A 22,955-nucleotide genomic window follows, 5' to 3' on the forward strand; every position below is an offset into this window, starting at 1 on the left:
CAGTTCATGCCTGGTTATCAATTTGATTTTGGTTGACCCAGATGCTGAGGAATTTGCTTTTGCTTTTGCTTGCAAGTATTACAGGAACAAAAAAAAATTACACAAGGCAGGACATTTGTACTTGAGTGATTTAATTCACAAAACACCTTAAGATGCAGCTACTTTGTTTCCATTTTACAGATAAGCAAACTGAAGTTTGCAAACTTGGAGCTATGAAGTACTTTACCCAACATTGAATAGTTACCATGTAGAGGAGCTTAGATTTAGTCTTGGTAGTCTGGTTCTAGAGTTCACCACAGTGTTCTAAATCTGATGACTCACAAGTTGAGTCCACCCCAAGGTTGTTAAAGAATTAATGAAAGAGATGATTCAAATTATCTGACAACCTTTTCCAGACTTTTAAAAATATAAGGTAATTCTACTATATAAGCCTGAAGAGAAAGTAGAAAAGATACTGGGACACCTACACTCTGCTTTTTTCCGACTTACCACTTTATATCTGTTCTTTTAAAAAACATGAGATGATGTAATAATTTCATATTTATGCATGACACATTTCATATTAATGATAGTTTTCCAGATATCAAAGCAAGTGTATATGGGTGTTAAATGCCCTTACATCCCTTTTGCCCAAACTCTCAGAGAAGTGCTTTCCCCTCAGTACAGTAATGCCTTGTCTCTATCTGTTTGGTTCATCTCCTTGATTTGGCTAGGAACTAGGAGAATCTATCAGACAGATTCAAATTTGTTTTTATTTCTCTATCCCAGAAGGGCTTCTGGATTTTCCTCTCAAAAGCATTTAGGAAAAAGAAGAGAAAAGGTGAGAGAAAGGAGACAAGTAAGAAAGAATATAAATTCCAGAAGTCTGAGAGTAAGTATGCCTGTTTTGGGATTGATGGCTCAGAATTGGGTTCCATGGAGTGCTAACTCAGAGTGCGGTCATTTGGCTGAATCACAAATGACTGAATCCCCAGAGGAACATTATGATTGGTGTGATATATCCCATAATCCTAAAAGTTAGTGATGAGAAGAATCTCTGTGGAGAAGTTAGCTATTTAGCACAGCAAAGGTTCTGGTTCTTATTCACTGCTGCTGCTGCTGCTAAGTCGCCTCAGTCGTGTCCAACTCTGTGCGACTCCATAGACAGCAGCCCAACAGGCCCCCCGTCCCTGGGATTCTCCAGGCAAGAACACTGGAGTGGGTTGCCATTGCCTTCTCCATCTTATTTACTACTTCAAACAAAATACAAATACCCCTATGACATTTAGAATGGACTTTCAGGATATATTTTAAGAGTACTTTTAGAATATATATAAATCTAAAATTTTAATATTTGATTAGTTTCTTTTCCTTAGTGTCATGCTTCAATAAAATATTCATGAACAGTTACAGAAGGAGAAGGGTAAGGAATCCAGATATGCCATGGAGATCCTTGTTTCTCTTTATTCATGTGATGAAGATTAAGGATCTAAGGCTATCGAAAAAAACTAAAGAGGCACTGTTTGTCCCAGTTGAAAAGCCAGAAATCATGGCAATTATAGTTCATGGATTAAGTAGAAATTGAAGAGTAAGGGGAACATCAAAAAGTCCATACAGACTTTTTGATGTTACAGATGGATGTGGCAGCCTAAGGGTGGGTGAAGTTACATCAATCAGGAACGAAGAATGAAACTTTCTAAAAAGAAAGAACACCATCAGTGGCCTGTGCTTGATTTAATCAGATACCTTGTACTGAGGGTATATATTGTGTTGAAAAGAAATTATTTAAGCAGTTCTGATATGCAGTATATGGTTCAGACAATGATCTTATCTTCTGAATATTAAAGTCCTTTTCTGAAGATTTATTTCCATCCCAATGGTCAAACTAATAGTGATTAGTTTACTAACTAAGTAATTCAGGGTAATCAGACTAGTGTAAAATGAACATGCCTCACAAATTTTCTTGATAGTGATAAAATGTCCACGTTCTTAACCTCTTAGAAAATTAATTCTAAAAAATTTAGTTGTATTTCCATGTGCTGCAGGATATAGCATAAATCAAATAATATGTGGGAGTACTATTAATACAACTTCTTTTTCTCATCTTCTGAACTGGTTGAGTGCTTCATTTTGTAGGGTTGGTTGGCTCTTGGAGAATGCTTTCAGCAAAGTGCATAGAATAAAACAATGTACCTTGCTCCCCTAAAACAAAAATGCATGTATATATTTAAAATGAACCTAAACAGCTGGCAAAATAGCTACTTAGAAGTGTTTTATTTTAAAATGACTAAGGTAAAATACAACATGACAATAACTGCATTATTAATAACTGAATTACTGTTGGTTTCAGCTTGGCTCTTTTAGAATTGCAGAATTTTATTTTTACTGCCATTATATCAGAATCACTTTGGAAGTGTTATCTTGATATCGAAATATGTATTTTAAGTGCCAGTCCCAAATGAAAAGAAGAGCATTTTTTAACATTACCAGAGGGAGGGAGCAGGTGAGAGAGGCTGTGATTGGGGAGGAATACAGATTGACAATTAGATAATGTAATAAGCAAGTTCAGTTCAGTTCAGTTCAGTTGCTCAATCGTGTCCAACTCTTTGCAACCCCATGAATCACAGCACACCAGGCCTCCCTGTCCATCACCAACTCCCAGAGTTCACTCAAACTCATGTCCATCGAGTCGGTGATGCCATCCAGCCATCTCATCATCTGTCGTCCCCTTCTCCTCCTGCCCCCAATCCCTCCCAGCATCAGGGTCTTTTCCAATGAGTCAACTCTTTGTATCAGGTGGCCAAAGTATTGGAGTTTCAGCTTTAGCATCAGTCCTTCCAATGAATACCCAGGACTGATCTCCTTTAGGATGGGTTGTTGGATCTCCTTGCAGTCCAAGGGACTCTCAAGAGTCTTCTCCAACACCACAGTTCAAAAGCATCGATTCTTCTGCTCTCAGCTTTCTTCACAGTCCAACTCTCAAATCCATACATGACCACTGGAAAAACCATAGCCTTGACTAGATGGACCTTTGTTGGCAAAGTAATGTCTCTGCTTTTCAATATGCTATCTAGATTGGTTATAACTTTCCTTCCAAGGAGTAAGTGTCTTTTGATTTCATGATTGCAGTCACCACCTGCAGTGATTTTGGAGCCCAGAAAAATAAAGCCTGACACTGTTTCCACTGTTTCCCCATCTATTTGCCATGAAGTGATGGGACCAGATGCCATGATCTTAGTTTTCTGAATGTTGAGCTTTAAGCCAACTTTTTCACTCTCCTCTTTCACTTTCATCAAGAGGCTTTTTAGTTCCTCTTCACTTTCTGCTATAAGGGTGGTGTCATCTGCATATCTGAGGTTATTGATATTTCTTCCGGCAATCTTGATTCCAGCTTGTGCTTCTTCCAGCCCAGCGTTTCTCATCATGTACTCTGCATAGAAGTTAAATAAGCAGGGTGACAATATACAGCCTTGACGTACTCCTTTTCCTATTTGGAACCAGTCTGTTGTTCTATGTCCAGTTCCAACTGTTGCTTCCTGACCTGCATACAGGTTTCTCAAGAAGCAGGTCAGGTGGTCTGGTATTTCCATCTTTTTCAGAATTTTCCACAGTTTATTGTGATCCACACAGCCAAAGGCTTTGACATAGTCAATATAGCAGAAATAGATATTTTTTTTTAAACTCTTTTGCTTTTTCCATGATCCAGCAGATGTTGGCAATTTGATCTCTGGTTCCTCTGCCTTTCTGAAACCAGCTTGAACATTTGGAAGTTCACGGTTCACATACTGCTAAAGCCTGGCTTGACGAATTTTGAGCATTACTTTACTAGCATGTAAATTAAGTGCAATTGTGTGGTAGTTTGAGCATTCTTGTGACAAGCAAGGGAAACCTTTAATACAGCATCCAATTAATGAATTACTGTGCTGTGCTCTTCCATAGGGACTGGAAGTACTGTGTCACATGAAATCACTAGAATAATACATTCTCTGGCTCAGGTGGTAAAGAATCTGCCTTCAAGGCAGGAGACCCAGGTTTGATCCCTCCGTCAGGGAGGTCCCCTAAAAAAGGGAATGGCAACCTACTCCAGTATTCTTGCCTGGAGTGTGACCAGTTACAGTCCATGGGGCTGCAAAGAGCTGGACATGACTGAGTGACTAACATACACTTACAGTTTTGAAGGAAGATTATATTGAATCTGGTTGAAGAATAATGTGGTGACTTAAGCAGGAGATCAGCAAAGACCTTTGATTGTCCTTCATTATCACCTCCAATTCTAAGGTTATTAGTCACTCATTTATAGTGAGGAATCTCATCTATGTCAGCTGCTTTGTTAAAATTCCACAAGAATCTATACTGCTTCCCAGAGCACTAACATAACACAAAGATTGACATCAAGTGGTCACTCAAGTTGTGTACCAGAAAAATAATACATCTACCAAAAGTGAAGTCATTTTACATCTTCTGTCACTAGACTTAATTAGATAGTTAAGTGACTTTAAGTTTTCTTGATGTATCTCAAGTTAAACTTGTGAATCCCCCTACTTGGAATGAGATTGTAAAAAATAAGCTTTACATAGAACATAATTTACAAATCACTTCTAGAATCCATTTCTCTTTCTTCAAATATTGCTATTAGGTTCAGTCTGGTTTCTCTTGCCTTATCTTAAAGTAGAATTTCAGTTATCCTGTGGTGGTTTAGTTTCTAAGTCGTGTCCAACTCTTGCAACCCCATGGACTGTAGCCTGCCAGACTCCTCTGTCCATAGGAGTCTCCAGGCAAGAATACTGGAGTGGGTTGCCACTTCCTTCTCCAGGGGATCTTCCCAACCCAGGGATCGAGCCCGGGTCTCCTATTCTTTGCCAACTGAGCTATGAGGGAAGCCCATCAATTATGCCAATGACACCATAATTCATATGAAGATTACATTCATAACTCATAGTTTATCCACATCCCCCACAGGAAGAACATATACACCAAGGTCATTCCTGTGGCAATTAGCCATTACAGATTCAAGCCATAACAATACCACCAACAGCAATAAATCAACATCATTATGCTCACAACCAAGTGCTGCCACATGGTATCAAAAGCACTAATGACAAATAGTCAGTTAAAAAGTTCTGAGGAAAAGCAAAAAAAATACTGAGGTATCAATGAACTCTTGGAAACTATCTCCAAATTGATTTTTTCTGAGTTCAATTTTTTTTAATGCGATAAAATTTCTGTTTTGTTTTGTTTTTTTAGTGTTGGCCAAAAAAATATCTTATATCTTAAAATATCAACATAGTGATGTACAAATAAGGACAAATTCGTGGAATTTAAAAGTGAAAAAGGAAACTTAATCATCATAAAACCCAATGTATATGATGACAAATTGTCAGAATTGCCTAGAATTTCACACACATGTACATTTTGCATATATAATATAAATGCAAATATAATGTATACATATTAGTATTTAAGTATATTAGTATAACATATACATATATGTTTATATGTTGTTGAACTTCATTTCTGGATATTCAGTTCTAATTTAGTAAGTTCCCCAGTGGCTCAGCAGTAAAGAATCCACCTATATTGCAGGAGACGCAGGAGACTCCGGTTCTATTTCTGGGTCAGGAAAGGCAACCCACTCCAGTATGCTTGCTGAGAAAATCCCATGGACAGAGGAGCCTGGTGGACTATGGTCCGTGGGGTCAGAGTCAGACACAACTGAAGCGACTGAGCAGGAGCACCAAAGACTATCAAAGCTTTCTGATGACCAGTCGGATTTAGAAGTCATTTATGTTACAACTTCCATAACTTTGCATATGAGGCAACTGAACTGCTATGTGGATTGGCCAGCCTACCAGTTGTCATACAGCCAATGGAAAGGAGTCAAGGATGAAACCCAGGCTTCCTGATTGTTGTCCTTTCCCATTAACCTAGGTTTCTTCTTCAAGATGTTTTGTGAGAAATGGCTAAACCTGTCTGTCACCCCGCTTATAGTGTTTCTTTAGTTTTTGTTTAATAAAGAATTACTTATGTTGCTAATTCACTACTTGGCCTCTAAAGGTAACTCGATATTGTGTTTGTACACAAAAATAAAGCTGTTAATGCTTGATGCCTTTGTTTGGAAATGGTTTTCGTGTGTTTTCTCATTTCCTTTTTTTTAGATTTATCTTCTTTTTTTAATATAAATTTATGCATTTTTTTAATATGGTTTTCTTTTTTTTAATTTAAATTTATTTATTTTATTTTATTTATTTTTTTAATTTTATTTTTAAACTTTACATAATTGTATAGTTTTGCCAAATATCAAAATGAATCTGCCACAGGTATACATGTGTTTAAATTTATTTATTTTAATTAGAGGCTAATTACTTTACAATATTGTATTGGTTTTGCCATATATCAACATGAATCTGCCATGGGTGTACATGTGTTCCCCATCCTCAACCCCCTCCCACCTCCCTCCCTGTACCATCCCTCTGGGTCATCCCAGTGCACCAGCCCCAAGCATCCTGTCTTCTAACTGGTGGTTTTTTCACTTCAAAGTTAACTATTTAAATCTAAGAAAAAGTGAATTGTTTATTAAACTTACTTGCTTAACAGTGTTGCTAATGGAATGTTTACTGGGAGGGTTGTGTTCTTCCCTCTTTCTTCTATCTTCTCTTTCCTCTTACATTTATGAAAGACAATGGCAGATGGTAATAGCTGAAATGTAATGTAATATACTAATTTCTTTGCCTGGTGTATGCATGACTGCCCTCTGTTGGATGAAATTAGATCTGCTCTAATATGTTAGACTGTCTTGCCCTCTAGTGGTTTGTATAGAAGATAGTGATGAAGACACAGGAAAACACTGCATGAAGGATCAATTACTTTCTTCCCAAATAATTGATATTTTCACAAATTTCAACCAAAAGCCTGATTTAATAATAATTTAAGATGTAAGAACTCACCCTGAGAGTGCCTCACATTTCTTTTATGGATATATCAATGGAGTCATTAAGTTAAATGAATGTGTTTTATAAGGAATGTGAAATTTATGGTTACTTTTGACCCCATAACTCAATTTATCACTTCTTTTACTGAAAACATCTAATAACTCACTTTTTGAAAATGAAATTTCCTGAACTGGAATGAATTGCATTTTCTATGGCTGAGATTCTATCAACGGAAGCAGAGACAAGCAGCAAATCTTAATCTCTGCAATTTTTAACTTTTGAAAACATCTTCACTTTTGAAGAAAAAAAATATTTGTGACATAAAATATGAAAATCAAGTTGCTTATTGTGAATTTACTACCCTTTAAACTTAGTTGAAACATAAACTTCATAATTTCTCAGTTAATTAATTCCTTCAAAGTCAATTGAGCATAACCTATTTTTCCAGCTCTCAGGTGAGAGAGTTGGAAATAACATTCTCACTCTTTTGTAGCCTACAGTAATCAAATTTGAAGATTCCGATAGGGTTGAGTTTTGTTTCAAAGAATAGACTAATTTTTTCTGTTTATTCTATCACTCAAAATTTACCACTCTCATCGGGCTTCCCTTGCGGCTCAACTGGTTAAGAATCCGCCTGCAATGCAGGAGACCTGTGTTCAATCCCTGGGTTGGAAAGATTCCCTGGAGAAGGGAACAGCCACCCACTCCAGTATTCTGGCCTGGAGAATGCATGGACCTTATAGGCCATGGGGTCACAAAGTGTCGGGCACGACTGAGCGACTTAAAGTGTCCAGCTCTTTGTGACTCTGTGGACTGTAGCCCACCAGGCCCCTCTGTCCATGGGATTTTCCAGGCAAGAATACTGGAGTGGTTTGCCATTTCCTTCTCAAGGGCAGTTTCCTGACACAGGGATTAAAACTTGGTCACCTACACTGCAAGCAGATTCTTTATTGACTGAACTACCAGGGAAGCCCCCCCCTCCACCAAATAGACAATCAACTGTGCTGTTCTTAGTCGCTCAGTTGTATCTGACTCTTTGTGACCCCATGGACTGTAGCCTACCAGGCTCCTCTGTCCATGAGGATTCTCTAGGCAAGAATACTGGAGTGGTTTGCCATGCCCTCCTGCAGGGGATCTTCCCAGCCCAGGAATCGAATCCAGGTCTCCTGCATTGTGGGTGGATTCTTTACCATCTGAGCCACCAGAGAAGCCCTACCACTTTCATGGCTCTTACTTATCAGTTTAGTAATTCATTTCTGAATCTCCAGGGTAGAGTATAATACCAGAACCATGGTGGACTTTTAATAAATCTTTGTTTCTAGCACCTTTTCTAACCCTCTTCTTTTGCCTCCTCTGGTGTCTTTGAAACCCTACAACCCTATTATCAAAACTTCCACTGAAAGGTACACCAGGCATGCGTGGTGCATGCTAAGTTGCTCATTCATGTCCGACTCTTTGTGGCTCTATGGACTCTTTGCTACACTATGGACTGTAGCCCATCAGGCTCCTCTGTCCATGAAATTTTCCAGGCAGGAATACTGGAGTGGGTTGCCATTTCCTCCTCCAGGGGATCTTCCTGACCCAGGGATAGAACCTGCATCTCTTATATCTCCTGCATTGGCAGGGGGGTTCTTTACCACTAGCGCCACTTGGGAAGTCCTAAATCAGGCATCCATTGCCTTAAAATAAAGTCAGTTATTTCTTAGCCTATGAGTAAAAATATATAAAGCCTGTTCTTGAGTTTAAAATTGAGGACTTACAGGTGTATAGACACATAGATAGATAGAGGATAGATTCTAGAGGAGAAAGGGTGGATATTTATAGACCAATGAAAGAGATTAGAGATGTAGGTATTTATGTTCTTTCTTTAAAAGAATATTTGGTGTTGTCACTTTATAAGACTGTATTCCTTAAAAAGCAAAGCTACCTCATCTGTTTTATTTTTTTAAATCTAGCGTTCATTCTTTTATTTTCCCCAGATCATATTTGCTTATTTTAAAAATTGTGGTTTGGACCCAAACAGCTGAAATTGGAAATAACTGAACCAAGAAACTTGCCCTTCCTTGTCTGTACCAGCAGGAGTGACACCGCCCAGGTAAGTCATACTAATTGTATAGAGCTGGTAGCTGTCCTAGTTGATTGCTGTGTGTTCTGATGAGCTGGTGCTTATTACATATTTTAATGATCACCATAGAGCAGCAGGCAGTTTTCATTTGTTCACACCAGAACCTTGCATGTGCTGCTCTATCTTTCTACTCAATTTTACTTCCTCTAATACTGAATTCTCAGACATATTAGTTCTAGTACTCTTCATATATGTTATTTGGTGACTTCTAAAAACTCCAGAATAGAGTTGATCACAACTTCATTTGTGTTTTTACTTTACAAAGTAAATAACCTTATTCAGGTGCTTACCAATGTCTAGCATAATTCTTGAGCACTGGGAACTTTAGCTATGAACTTTTTTTTTTAATTAAAAAACAATTGTTAAACTTGCCTTACACTTTACAATTTTTACCTTTTTGTTCTTTTTGGCAATTATATTGTAGTCAGATGTTTTAGATTCTAACTAGGATCTTTTGCATTTTATTTCTTGTCTACCTTTCTATATATTCTAGATTTTTAAAGATATTCTTTCATCTTTCAATTAATGAAATTCTTCCAACTTTTTTTAATTTCTAGAAGCTATTTTTTGTTCATGGATTTTTTTCCCCATAACATATGAATCTTGTTTTCAGTGTATTATAACTTATTTAGCCTCTCTGAAAAAAAATTTGATTTTAAACAAATTCTCACCATGGTATACAAATTATGTATTTCTACTGATTTTCCTCTGTCATGTTGCAGATATCTTCCAATCTGTGTTGAAGACTGGTTTTAAGCTCACATTTAAGAAGGGAGAAAAATAGGAAGGTCTGTATAAAAAGGTCTGTGTATAAAAAGTTCAGCAGACTTCATGTTATAGGAGTGGATGTGAGAAACCATTAAAGTAGAAAAAGCCTCTAAATGCCAGAATAAGGAGAGTTTTACTCTATAGTTTTCATTTAAAAAGTTGTGCTTATGATCCAGAAATATATGATGCCATTTTTCTAGAGAGATGAAATGTGCTTTCTGTCCATTGCTGAGTCTGATAACAGGGGTACTATAAGTGGTGGTGGGAGATTTCTACTGTTTGCTAACCTTAGGGTCTCTGGGTCAACATCACTTAAGGGTCTCCTGCTGCTGCTGCTGCTAAGTCACTTCCGTCATGTCCGACTCTGTGCGATCCCATAGACGGCAGCCCACCAGGCTCCCTTGTCCCTGGGATTCTCCAGGCAAGAACACTGGAGTGGGTTGCCATTTCCTTCTCCAATACATGAAAGTGAAAAGTGAAAGTGAAGTCGCTTAGTCGTGTCTGACTTTTAGCAACCCCATGGGCTGCAGCCTACCAGGCTCCTCTGTCCATGGGATTGTCCAGGCAAGAGTACTGGAGTGGGGTGCCATTGCCTTCTCCGTAAGAGTCTCCTAGAGCAAGTTAAATCTCTTCTTAATCCTCTTGCTTACAGAGATCTTTCCACTCATCCCAGTCTATAGCTTCCTGCCATTCCTCATCCTTTTCCCTTTTGTCATCTTCTAAAATACATGAGTTTTTTGTCTGTTGATTGCATCTTCATCTAATTTCTTCAGAGCTGTGAAGGGTATACCTCTTTGTTTTCTAAGCTGTCAATTTAGGAGGTTGCAGGGATGAAAAGAGATATATGCTTGTGGTCAGACCATCATTTTGAAACAGAAATCATAAGAAGGACCAAGAGAGACAACACCAAACACTTGTACTGCCCTGCTGCTGCTACTGCTAAGTCGCTTCAGTCGTGTCCGACTCTGTGCGACCCCACAGACTGCGGCCCACCAGGCTACCCCGTCCCTGGGATTCTCCAGGCAAGAACACTGGAGTGGGTTGCCATTTCCTTCTCCAATGCATGAAAGTGAAAAGTGAAAGTGAAGTGGCTGAGTCTTGTCCGACTCTTAGCGACCCCATGGACTGCGGCCCACCAGGTTCCTCCATCCATGGGATTTTTCAGGCAAGAGTGCTGGAGTGGGCTGCCGTTGCCTTCTCCGTGTACTGCCCTAGTGATGAGAAAATAAAGAGTGGCAGAAAGCAGTGCGGCAGGACATATGTTAAGTCCTGTCATGTCCTTGTGCATCGTGCTCAGTCGTGTCCGACTCTTTGCAACACCGTGGACTGTAGCCCGCCAGTCTCCTCTGTCCATGGGATTTTCCAGGCAAGAATATTGGAGTGGGTAGCCATTCTCTTTTCCAGGGGATCTTCCCGACACAGGGATCAAAATTGCATCTTCTGTGTCTCCTGCGTTGCAGGCCAATTCTTTACCAGCTGAGTCATGTCATGTACTTACAGCCTATCTATTGTATTAAATACACTAAACTTATTTAAATCTCATAATAAAATATTAGAATTAAACCACTGTCTGGGGTCATCTTGCCAAACTTCAGTTTGGAGGTTGGAATTCCTCCCATGCTATTTCAGTCAATGTGCTTCCCAAACATACTTAGCCATCCTTACTGAGTACCTAATGAAGCAATGCACATTGTTGGAAACTTCTATTTTGTTAGAAACTTCTTCTAATAAAGAAATGAATTCAGCTTCTCTTCTTGTTTCACCCACTAATTCTAATCTATCCATTAAAAACATGTTCTTCAGGGAACTCTGTGAACACTTGATATTGTATATAAAAATAATTTTTAAATGTGCCTAAGAACACTTTTCTGGGAGGAGGGTCCATTGGTTTCATTATGTTCTCAACTTAACCTACAAACAAACAAAAGACCAAAAGTCACTGGTCTCAAAACAGTCCAGACAAAGTTGGCTTCCTTTAGTTTCTGGCAGCTCTTCAAATATCCAAGAATAACTGTAATCCATTTTTATTTTTGGTATTTATACAATGAAAGCTTCAAAGTCATTTAAATAGCATGATACTGCAGCTAAATAGGATTCAGATTTTAAGGAGCTCAATTTAAGGTTGTTATAAACCTATTCATGTCCATATCTATAAATAAAAAGAGAAGTCAGCTAGTTAAACAAAGCAATAAATGCGATATACTCTAAATGGTGGGAACTAGAGGTTTGTTGACTTTAAGAAGTAGGATGAAAAAAATTGTTCAGGGGATTCTCTCTATGCTCCTGTGTTTAATCACTGCACCTGTAAACTTTTCAATAACAAAGGATAAGATCATATTAATGGGATTTTTGCCTTTGCTGACAAATAAATATATCAGAATTATTTGTTAAAATGGTTGTAAAATCATTAGCAATTTTAAAAAAGCCTATGATTTTGCTTTGTTATTAGCATGGCTTTATGAGAAGTATCACAATTATCAGAACTTAATGAGAACTTGAAATTTCACTAAAAATTTTCATTTTTATAGCATATGATTTTTCTTTGTTAAATTATTAAAATGAAAAAAATGATACTTTTAGGCATAAATTAAAAAAAAATTAAATAAAACTAAAATTACATGAACTATCAATACCCAGTGTATCAATGCTAAGATTTTGGTGTATATACTTTCAGAATAAAATCCCATCTTCCTTGACATCTTTATTTATCAATATATTATGAATGTCCTTTCACAAGAGTGAATATAGATTTGCCTTTTAATTTTAATTATAACATATTTTTCCATTGCTTATATGTATTATAGTTTACTTATAACTGTTTAAATAAACATTTTGTTTCCATTTTTTGCTTTTATAAGCAGCAGTATAATATAAATGTCATGTTTATATTTTGAGTATTATACACGTTACCAAATTTCCTGAGACCAATTTATACTTCTACCCACAGGAAATTAGAATCTTCCCTCCTTTTGCACACTCAGGCTAAATCTGTTAGGCAAACTGTGTATATTTCTTTGTTTTATGATGCTTTCTTTGGGGGGAGTACTTCAGTGCAAAAGACCACTGTTTCTACCTAGCGGTAATAACAGGGTCAATGTGAGTTCTCCTGGTTTTTGAGGCTTGTGATTCTATGAATAATAAGGGTTATTGTAAGAAGTCTGCAAAGAGCCTATGGTTTTGAAATAGCCTTTGCTTGATAATTCAAAAAGATGAATTCAATCCATCTCTATAAAGAGAAAATATATCCTCATACTCTTATAAGGATGGAAGATGCTGTATAAACATCAATACCTATTATAGTAAATTCCCAATTTGAGAGCTATGAGGATGAAAAAAAGGAAAAGACTGCAGAGAAAGAAAGGATGGATGGCTGAATTCATAGATAATCCAAAAGCTTCATTTTGGCCAATAGCTTATATGAATATCTCACACCTGATATTTCCCTCCAAACTACTAACAATGAATTATTTAAAATAAAAGTAAAAAGTGAAAATAAAGTTGAACTTAAAATTAAGTGGTGTAAAATAGATCTTTTTTATAACACTAGCTTGAAATAGTTACTCATAAGGAGAAAGTATTTTAAAGAGTATAGAAAGAACAAGGAGACCTAAGTTTAGATAAATTCACAATGAATCATTTCCTGAAAATTACATTATCATACTTATTCCATTCAATAATTATTTAGAAATTATTCTATTTTACTCATATTGTATCACATAGAAAAACCCAGAAAATGGAGCTAATGGCATTTAAAGTTGTTTAAAAAAAAGAAGAATATTTTTCTTTATTGTATTTTAAACACAATAACAATTAGTATATTAGAAATTGAAAAGAAGTTATGATTATATATATATTATTTCTTAAGACTCAACAGAACTTACATGTGGTTTATGGAATTTTAAAGCTGAAGTTTAACAAAAAAGCAATTATGTACCTGAAGTATGATGGAATTAACCTAATTTGGATTAATATTTTCAGAATAATATTAAATCCATTTTTTTCTATTTCTTTTTTTTTATGGTGTGTATTTCACAAGGTTGTTTGTGATGTTAAGTGAGATACCATATTCATTTATTTATTGTATTTTTTAATTTATTATTTGAATGGCATGCAGGATCTTAGTTCCCCAACTAGAGATCAAGACCATGCAGTGGCAGCAGGGAGCCCTAACTACTGGACCACTAGGGAATTCCCTTTTCTAAAAATTTTCTACTTTTATCTAGTCACAACATTTATAATATAGATTGCATAACTTGGTACTCAGTGCTTTAGAATATATGCCACTCCCAAACAAATGACAGAGAACATTTTACCTAGTGCTTCCACACAGCGATCACTATGTCAGTGCCAGGATCTGTTTTGATCCCACCTGTGCTGTCTGCATCACAGGAATTGAACATTTCTGGAAGCCGTGGTTGGTCATTTGCATCCTGGCTGATCAAGTCATCACTATGCACTGGGCGCAGCACCAGGTTAATTTCATCTTCGGCCAGTCTGAACTGAAGGCTCTGCAGCCTGCTATAGCACTGGGCTTCTTGGCACTGGTCTTCAGTAGCATGCCCTTAGATTTTAGTACATTCTCTTGCCATTTCTCCTCTGTTGAATGTCCCACCCAATTTTTCTGGAGCTCATGCTTCTTCCTTCCTGGATTGATCCCTTGTTTTGTTGGAGCAAACATTCTCCCTTAGCTTCCTGAGAAGCAGATTTTGAAAACTATATTTTTGATTCCTTGCATGTTCGAAATCTTTTTTCCTACCTTCATTTGTGATTGAATTGTGCCAGGACATGCACTCTGAACTTAGAAATAATTTTTATTCAGATTTTAAAAATCATTATACCATTGTCTCCTAATCATCAATGTTTATACTGTGAAGCCCCATACCTTTCTGATTCCTGACACCACTTTGCCTGACACCCTTGACCCTTATTTCTTTTAACTCTCTGGAAGCATGTAAGATCTTTTCATTTATCAACTTTTGAAATTTCATGATGATGTCCCTTGTAAAATGGTTCACTTTTTCACCACTATTTTTCAGGACAAAGGCTATGTTTCTTAACACAGCCATTAAGTTCTGAGAAATTTTATTTTATTATTTCTTTTTAATATTTTCCTTACATTTTCTCTCTCTCTTCTTTATCTCTTTCCAAGACCTTCTATTAGCCACATTTGAAACTGGTTCCTTAAAATATGAACATTTAAATATTTCTTGTCCCTTGTTCTACTTTCTAGATGCTTTTCTTAACATTTTGATATTTAAAATGCATCAGCATTTTAACACTAATAATTATTTCTTATACTCTGATCATTACTTTTTTAAAAAAGAATCCTGTTCTTACTTTATAGTTGTAAAATTTTCTCTTATCTGAAAATAATAGCATAGTGTAATTATCTGATCCCTATAGATAATATTCACATATCTTATCTTGATTAGCCTTGAAGTTATATTTTTGAAAATATCTTTTGTCTACCCCCCTACCTTTTTTGTAAGTTTATTTCTTCTGAGTTTCATTTTCATCTGTTTGTGTTGGTCTGCTTGCTCATGTTGGATACTTTTTTTAGCTTATCTGGAGATGCTTGATTGTCCAGTAATTTCTGAGAATGAAGCTCCAAGAAATGGAGAATGAGCTCTGTTGGCTTATGGACTCCTGTTGGGCTTTACATTACAGTTTCTGGGATAAGAACCTGACCCGGAGACCCCAAATATCAAAGTCTGGAGGTCTTTTCTCTTGAGTCAGGTGGTACATGAAAAGAAACCCTTGAGTTCTAAGCTAGTGTGCAACCTCCAGGACTCAGCACTGGGTATCCAAGCACTTAAAATCCTAGGAAGACACTGTAGATCTCTCTGTTGAGCAGGAAGACATTCACTTACTCAGTCTCTAAGGACAGGCCTTACACTGCACTCTTCCTTGCCTCAAATTTGGAGACTTTGGTTCAATTTCTCCAAAATAAAGCTTTCTCTTTTGTAAATAGGGAAGGAGGCTATTTAAGTTGTGAAGGAGGGAATCGGGGCTCTGTCTGCTCCTGGGCACACTTCTTCTGATTCTTTTGTTTCTATCTCATCCTCAGTAACTACCATTATAAACTGATCTAATACAATTTGGTTATGCACAGTTCTTAAGTCTTTTATGGTAGATAATAGATGCCCATTAAAAATTTATTTGAGGTGAATGATTCTAGCTACTCCATTCATTACCAGGTGGTACTCTAACCTTGCTGCCAGGTTATAAAAAAGTTTATTCTCAAACCAAGTGTCTCCCCCATCTACAGACACAAAAGAAATATTTCGTATGATCTTTCCTGTTAAATCAAGAATCCATAGGTCTTTGTTCTTTTAGTTGTTTTTTATTACCACTTTCTGAAGTGATAGATTTGGCAAATGTCAAAGTTTCAGGGTAGAATTCTGTAAACCATATATTTGGAATTCTGCAAAAACTCCAGGGTTCATGAAGCTGTGAATTTCAACATAGGAATTCCACTTGGTAATTCAGCACAAGGCATTTTTCAAGTAAAGAAAATAGACCTAGCTGGCTTCTTATACCTGGGTACACAAGCATGGGAGAGTCTCTAAAATATTTTTGTGCAATGACCCTATTTTTTGAATAGGGGCTTCCTTGGTGGCTCAAAGGGTAAAGTGTCTGCCCACAGTGCAGGAGACCTGGGTTCGATTCCTGGGTCGGGAAGATCCCCTGGAGAAGGAAATGGCAATCCACTCCAGCATTCTTGCCTGGAAAATCCCATGGACGGAGGAGCCTGATAAGCTACAGTTTATGGGGTCGTAAAGAGTGGGATATGACTTAGAAACTTCACTTTCACTTTTATTTTGAATAATTTAATAATTTTCATTTTACTAATGAGAATTCATATCCAATATTCATCCAATGAGGCAACATATTTTACCAACATTTAGTAATATTAACCAGCCAGCTTTGGATGATAATTAAGATATGGATAACAGAAAAATAGATTAGCCATGACTGGAGTAGGGCCTTCCCTAAAATGTTGCCTGACCACAACTCAATTGTACATTATTAATTAGTATTTTAACTGACCAACCCTAGCTTGGACATTCTTTGTTAATAACAGCTACAGCCTAAGCTAAGTAGCACATATACTGTATCACACTGCCTGTCATCTACTTTTTTACAAAGTACATTAAGATTGCAACATTGTCTTCTAAGGAAATTGTGCTTCTAAGAACCAATTCAGAACTCTTTAGGACTTAGCGGTTTCCTTATCTAAGCATATATTGGAGATTTTGCAAGTTTAGTTGCAGACCACTGCAATAAAGTGAGTGACATGAAGTTTTTTGTTCCCCAGTAAATATAAAAGTATGTTTATACTATACTGTAGTCTATTTAGTGTGCATAGCACTATGTCTAAAAAGCCAATGTATACACCTTAATTTAAAAATATTTTATTGCTAAAAAATGTTGACCACTCTCTGAGCCATCAGTGAGTCATTATCTTTTTTTTCTGGTGGATGCTTTAATGTTCATGGCTGCTGGCTGACCAGGGTTGTGGTTAACTGAAGACTAGGGTGGCTGTAGCAATTTCTTAATATAACATAACAATGAGGTTTGCCACATTAGTTGACTCTTCTTTTCACAAAAAAATTTCTCTGTAGCAGGTAGCATTGTTTGATAGTATTTTACTCACAGTAAAACTTCTTTCAAAACTGGAGTCAGTCCTCTCAAACACTGTTGCTTCTTTATCAACTAAGTTTATATAATATTCTAAGTTCTTCATTTTCATTTCAACAATCTTCACAGCATCTTTCCCAGGAATAGATTGCATCCCAAGAAACCACTTTTTTTTTTTTTTTGCTCATCCAGAAGAAGCAACTCCTCATCCAGTCAAGTTTTTATCATGAGATTGCAGCAATTCAATCATACCCTAAAGGCTTCACTTCTAATTCTCTTGCTGTTTCTACCACATCTGCAATTATTTCCTCTACTGAAGTCTTGAGCCCCTGAAAGTCATCTATGGCTGGAATTAGCTTCTTTCAAACTCCTGTTAATTTTAACATTTTGACCTTGTCCCATGAACTATGAATGTTCTTAATGACACCTAGAATGGTGAATCCTTTCCAGAAGGTTTTCAATTTACATTTTCCAGATCTATCAGCAGAATCACTATAAGGCAGCACTTCTTTAAGAAATTCAAAAATGAATATCTTAAAGAATAAGACTTGAAAGTTAAAATTACTCCTTGATCCATGGGCTACAGAATGGATGCTGTGCTTCCAGGTGTGAAAATACATTAATTTCTATCAGAGCTCTTGGATGACCAGGTGCATTGTCAATGAGCAAAAATATTTTGAAAGGAATTTTTTCTTTCTTTCTTTTTTTTTTTCCTGAGCAGTAGGTCTCAACAGTGGGCTTAAAATATTTAGGATATCATATTGTAAACAGATGCACTGTCTTCCAGGCTTTGTTGTTCCATTGATAGTGCAGAGTAGATTTAGCATAATTCTTAAGAATCCTAGAATTTGGGGGAATGGTAAATGAGCATTGGCTTCAACTTCAAGGTATCAGCTCCATTAGCCTTCAACAAGAGAGTCAGCTTGTCCTTTGAAGCTTTGAAGCCAGGCACTGACTTCTTGTCTGTAGCTATGAAAGTCCTAGACGGCATTTGCTTTCAATATAATGCTGTTTTGCCTACACTGAAAACCTGTTGTTTAGGTAGCCACCATCATTCATTATCTTAGCTAAATCTTCTGAATAACTTGTTGCTGCTTCTGCATCAGCATTTGCTATTTCACCTTGCACTTTTATGTTATGAAGATGGCTTCTTTTCCCAAATCTCATGAACCAACCTCTGCTATTTTCAAACATCTCTGTAATGGTCACACCTCTAAGACTTCATAGAACTGAAGAAAACCAGGGCCTTATTAGGTTGGGATTAGGTTTTGGCTTAAGGAAATTGTGTGGCTGGTTTGATCTTCTGTCTAGAAGATCCATACTGGCAATAAGACTGTTTCACTTTCTTATTTGGGCCTTCACTGGAGTAGCACTTTTCATTTCCTCCAAGAGATTTTCCTTTGTGTTGAGAACTTGGATAAGCGTTGGTGCAAGAGGCCTGGCTTTCAGCCTGTCTCAGCTTTTGACATGCCTTCCTCACTAAGCTTAATCATTTCTAGCTTTTGATTTAAGTGAGAGACGTGTGACTGTTCCTTTCACTGGAACACTTAGAGGCCATTGTAGGATTATTAAGTGGTCTAATTTCAATGTTGTTGTGTCTCAGGTAGTAGGAAGGCTCAGGAAGAGGAAGAGAGATGGCAAAATGGCCAGCTGGTGGAGCAGCTAGAACATATCGATTAGGTTTGCTATCTTATATGTATGTAGTTCAAGATACGTCAAAACAATTGTAAGAGTAATATCAAAGATCACTGATCGCAGAGCACAAAAAATATATTAAAAATGAATAATTTGAAATATTGTGATAATTATTAAAATGTGACCCAGAGACAGGAAGTGAGGAAGTGAGCAAGTGCTGTTGGAAAAATGGTGTCAATAGATTTTATCAAGGTGGGGTTGCCACAAACATTCAATTGAAAGAACACCCACAATATCTGCCAAGTGTGATAAAGGGAAGCCTAATAAAATGAGGTCTGTCTGTCATGGTCTTAAGTTTTCTAAGTTTCCCCCATCCCACTAAACTATCACTTTCTCATTGACAAAAGATTGCTGACAAATGTTATCACCTTCTACTGTCACATATTATCTCATTTTCCTTGTCCTTCTGGATTTATACTCTTTTAAAAATACATTTACTTTTATATTTGTTGGATTATAGAAAGAATAAAGATAAATTATTTAAGCCTCATCTCTTAACCAACACTCTATTAAATTTATTTTCCTTAATATGAAAACATTTTCTTATCAGATCATTTATGCAGAAGTGGGTAAAAATATATATATTTCCAGCCAATATTTTCTATAAAACTGGGCAAAAGATATTGAACTAATATTTCTTAACATCATCTTTATTCTTATGCTGGAAGTGGGAATTCTCCACAAGCAAAAGCAATCAGTTAGAATAAACAATAGGAACAATTCACAAGTTTGACTGGCATAGTTTCAGATCTTTTCTATTATTTAAATTATTGTTCAGCTGATCTCCAAATATTTAATCAAAGTAAAATATAAGTAATAAAATTTCCCAATTACCCCTTTAATTGTGCTCTAAGTAATGAATACAGTTACTGCAGAATACATAGCTATTGTTATGATATTGATGAGATTGTTGAAGATGTCATCATGTCTGGAAAAGTGACCAGAGAGGTTGCTGGGGGCTGCATGTAACTTGCTGTGAGGGTTGATTATGGAGGAAAGTCCCAGAAAAAGTGTCTGTGATAGTATTGAGACTTGCCTTCACTACCAGAAAGTAACATTTTGTGTTACAGTTTTCTATAAACACACTTTTGTACTTGAAATAGCTCCAGGTTGAGTTTTAAAATCTAATCTATATTGGCAATATCATAATAGTTGGGATTGTTTCTGCTGTCTTTTGCCTCAGTTTGGGTCACACTGGCTTAAAAAAAGATTGAAGTCTATTTCTACCTATTATAACTAAAATCCTAAAATGTAAACCACACTGTAAATTAGATTTTCAATGTGCTGCACTCTATAATAACAGAATATTTAGGAAAACTTGTGAATATTAGAAAATGAAGCTATACTTTCACAATTGGTATATTTACTCTGTTTGAGCTACTCAATTACCATGTGAATATAGGTGGCAACAGTGACAATAAAGAGTCTGCCTGCGATGTGAGAGACCCAAGTTCTATCCCTGGGTGGGGAAGATCCCCTGGAGAAGGAAATGGCAACCCACCTCAGTATCTTGCCTGGAAAATCTCATGGACGGAGGAGCTTGGCAGACTACAGTCCATGGGGTCGCAAAGAGTTGGACACGACTGAAAGACTTCACTTGAACTTAACAGAAAGGCAATTTTAAGGTTAAAGCAGACAGATTAATTCTATTTATCAGTGAAAACTAAGAAATGCAATAACAATCAGAAAGGTAGTTTGTTCTCAAACTCATAATAACATCAATTTTCTATGATCATTTAGAAAGCAGCTTTAAAAATTCAGTTTTGTATTAATAAAAATTTTATCTGAACTTCTAACTTACTGCATAATTTGGGAACTTGGTCTGGAATCATGAAATGTCCTACATAGTATGGCTATTTATTTATACAATAGACTAGATTCTTGTTTACTTTGTCTGCTTTCTTCTTCTGGCAACCACTTGGGGCCGGTATAATGAACAAAGAGAACATGAGGTATGATAAATTTAATAGTAAGCATACATATACTTGTTGGATTTTTTAAAATGTTGTAGGGTTGGGCTATAAAAAAAGTTTAGGGACATAAGGTCTTGTTATACTGGAAAATTTGAGTTAATAAAACAAATACTAGGAATGTCATCACTGATGTATACAAATAAATTCTATATGTTATGAGAATAATGTCAGAAGGTCTATGTGGCATAAACTTAAAGAAAAATGAATTAATTTGATTTAATTATTTTATTGTTTTGCTTAACCATTAAATAAATGTTGCATGAATTCCTACCATGTGTTAGTCTTGTGTTAGGCCTTGCAGAAAGAGTAAAGATGAATAAAACATGTCTCTTGCCTGGGGGCAACTCACAGTCATGGTCTAGTGAATGATAATAAAAAACTAAGTACACGAAGAGAAGGGTTTGTGTGATCAATGTGTTGGGAATTAAAGTCTGGTAGGCTGTCTATCCCCAATGGTTGATTTATTGATTTTTACCTTATCTTATTCCAGAAAGAATGTTTTAGAATGAGATAGACACAATGAAACAAATATGAAAGCTGGGGTGTTAAGGAAAAAAGAAAACATAACCCTTACAAAGGTAGAAATAAATATACATCTCTTTTTCCAAAGGATAAACTAAAATCCAACCAAGACTGAAGTAGGTATAAACAAAGAAAATATTGAGAAAGGAGAAGAAGACTGTAATGTTGACTTCTTTCAGGTTGGAAGAATAGAACAAAATGCAAGTATTTAAAGTATTATTAAAGTTACTTGCTAATGCTTTGAAAAATTGAATATCATCTCCCAGTATGAGATAAATGTGCTTTAGACACTTCAAGAGGCAGTATGTGGCAGTTAATATTTTTTGCTTTTAATTTCTTTATATTATGTATTTACCATTGTTGTTCTTATTATCAAATCCCTATGACATTAAAAATTTAAAAAAAGAGATGAAAAGCTTATATCATATTTTTTTAAAACTTCAATAGAGATTTGATGAAAAAATTTATACTTTGGTGTCATCTTGATTCTTGAACTTACTCCCAGATCAGCTACAAATTTGTCCTATGGCCTGAGGCATTGAAACACCACAGAGTCATGCAATAATTTCCTGACAGATCAGACAACCCAGTTATTCCATGTCCCCAGGGGTCCCAGTGACCTAGATTATTGTCAACAATGAAGGTTGCCTTAGCTTTAAGTTTAAAATATCTGCTGGGTTTGCAAACTAAGGTTCATTTTACCATTTAGCTGAAGATGCATTTTAGGGTGCTGGAGTTTGCTCTCATTCATTCATCCACTCTTACTTAGTTCTTAGTGCAAAAGAAAGAGTGCCACCTACTGGATGTGGGATAGGAAGAGAATATTAACAAAAAATGGATTCTTATGAAAGGCAGATTCAAAGTAAATGTGAAAGGAAAAATGTCAAAGAATGTCTCATTTCCCTAATAAGAATTACATAAATTTGCTTAAATGCTTTTATTGTCAATAAATACTGCATGGACATTATCCTAGAATTTCCATCTAAATAGAAATAAAGATTCCTCTTGTTTTCTTATACTTTTTTTTTTTTTTTTTTTTTTTTTTTTAATTTTATTTTATTTTTAAACTTTACATAACTGTATTAGATTTGCCAAATATCAAAATGAATCCGCCACATACTTTATTTTTAAATAATTTTTTTAAAATTTAGAGCAGTTTTAAGATTCACTGAAAAATTATGGGGAAGGTGCAAAAATTTCTTGTTTAACCTGCCCCTTCTAAGCATACATATAGGGGCATAACTCCCCTGTTATCAACATGACTTACCAGAGTGGTACATTTGTTACAACTCATGAATCTACATTTACAAATTACAATAAACT

General features: G+C 36.1%; 1 long non-coding RNA gene across 1 annotated transcript; it reads left to right on the forward strand.

Annotated features, from left to right (window-relative positions):
* Positions 1 to 775: 775 nt before the first annotated feature.
* Positions 776 to 21,827, forward strand: LOC129650492 (uncharacterized). The gene is made up of 4 exons (XR_008713796.1): positions 776 to 871; positions 8,888 to 9,003; positions 9,756 to 9,821; positions 21,721 to 21,827. It is a non-coding gene; the product is annotated as an uncharacterized LOC129650492 (long non-coding RNA).
* Positions 21,828 to 22,955: the final 1,128 nt, after the last annotated feature.

The sequence above is a fragment of the Bubalus kerabau genome, chromosome 1 (genome assembly GCF_029407905.1).
Source record: "Bubalus kerabau isolate K-KA32 ecotype Philippines breed swamp buffalo chromosome 1, PCC_UOA_SB_1v2, whole genome shotgun sequence".
NCBI lineage: Eukaryota > Metazoa > Chordata > Mammalia > Artiodactyla > Bovidae > Bubalus > Bubalus kerabau.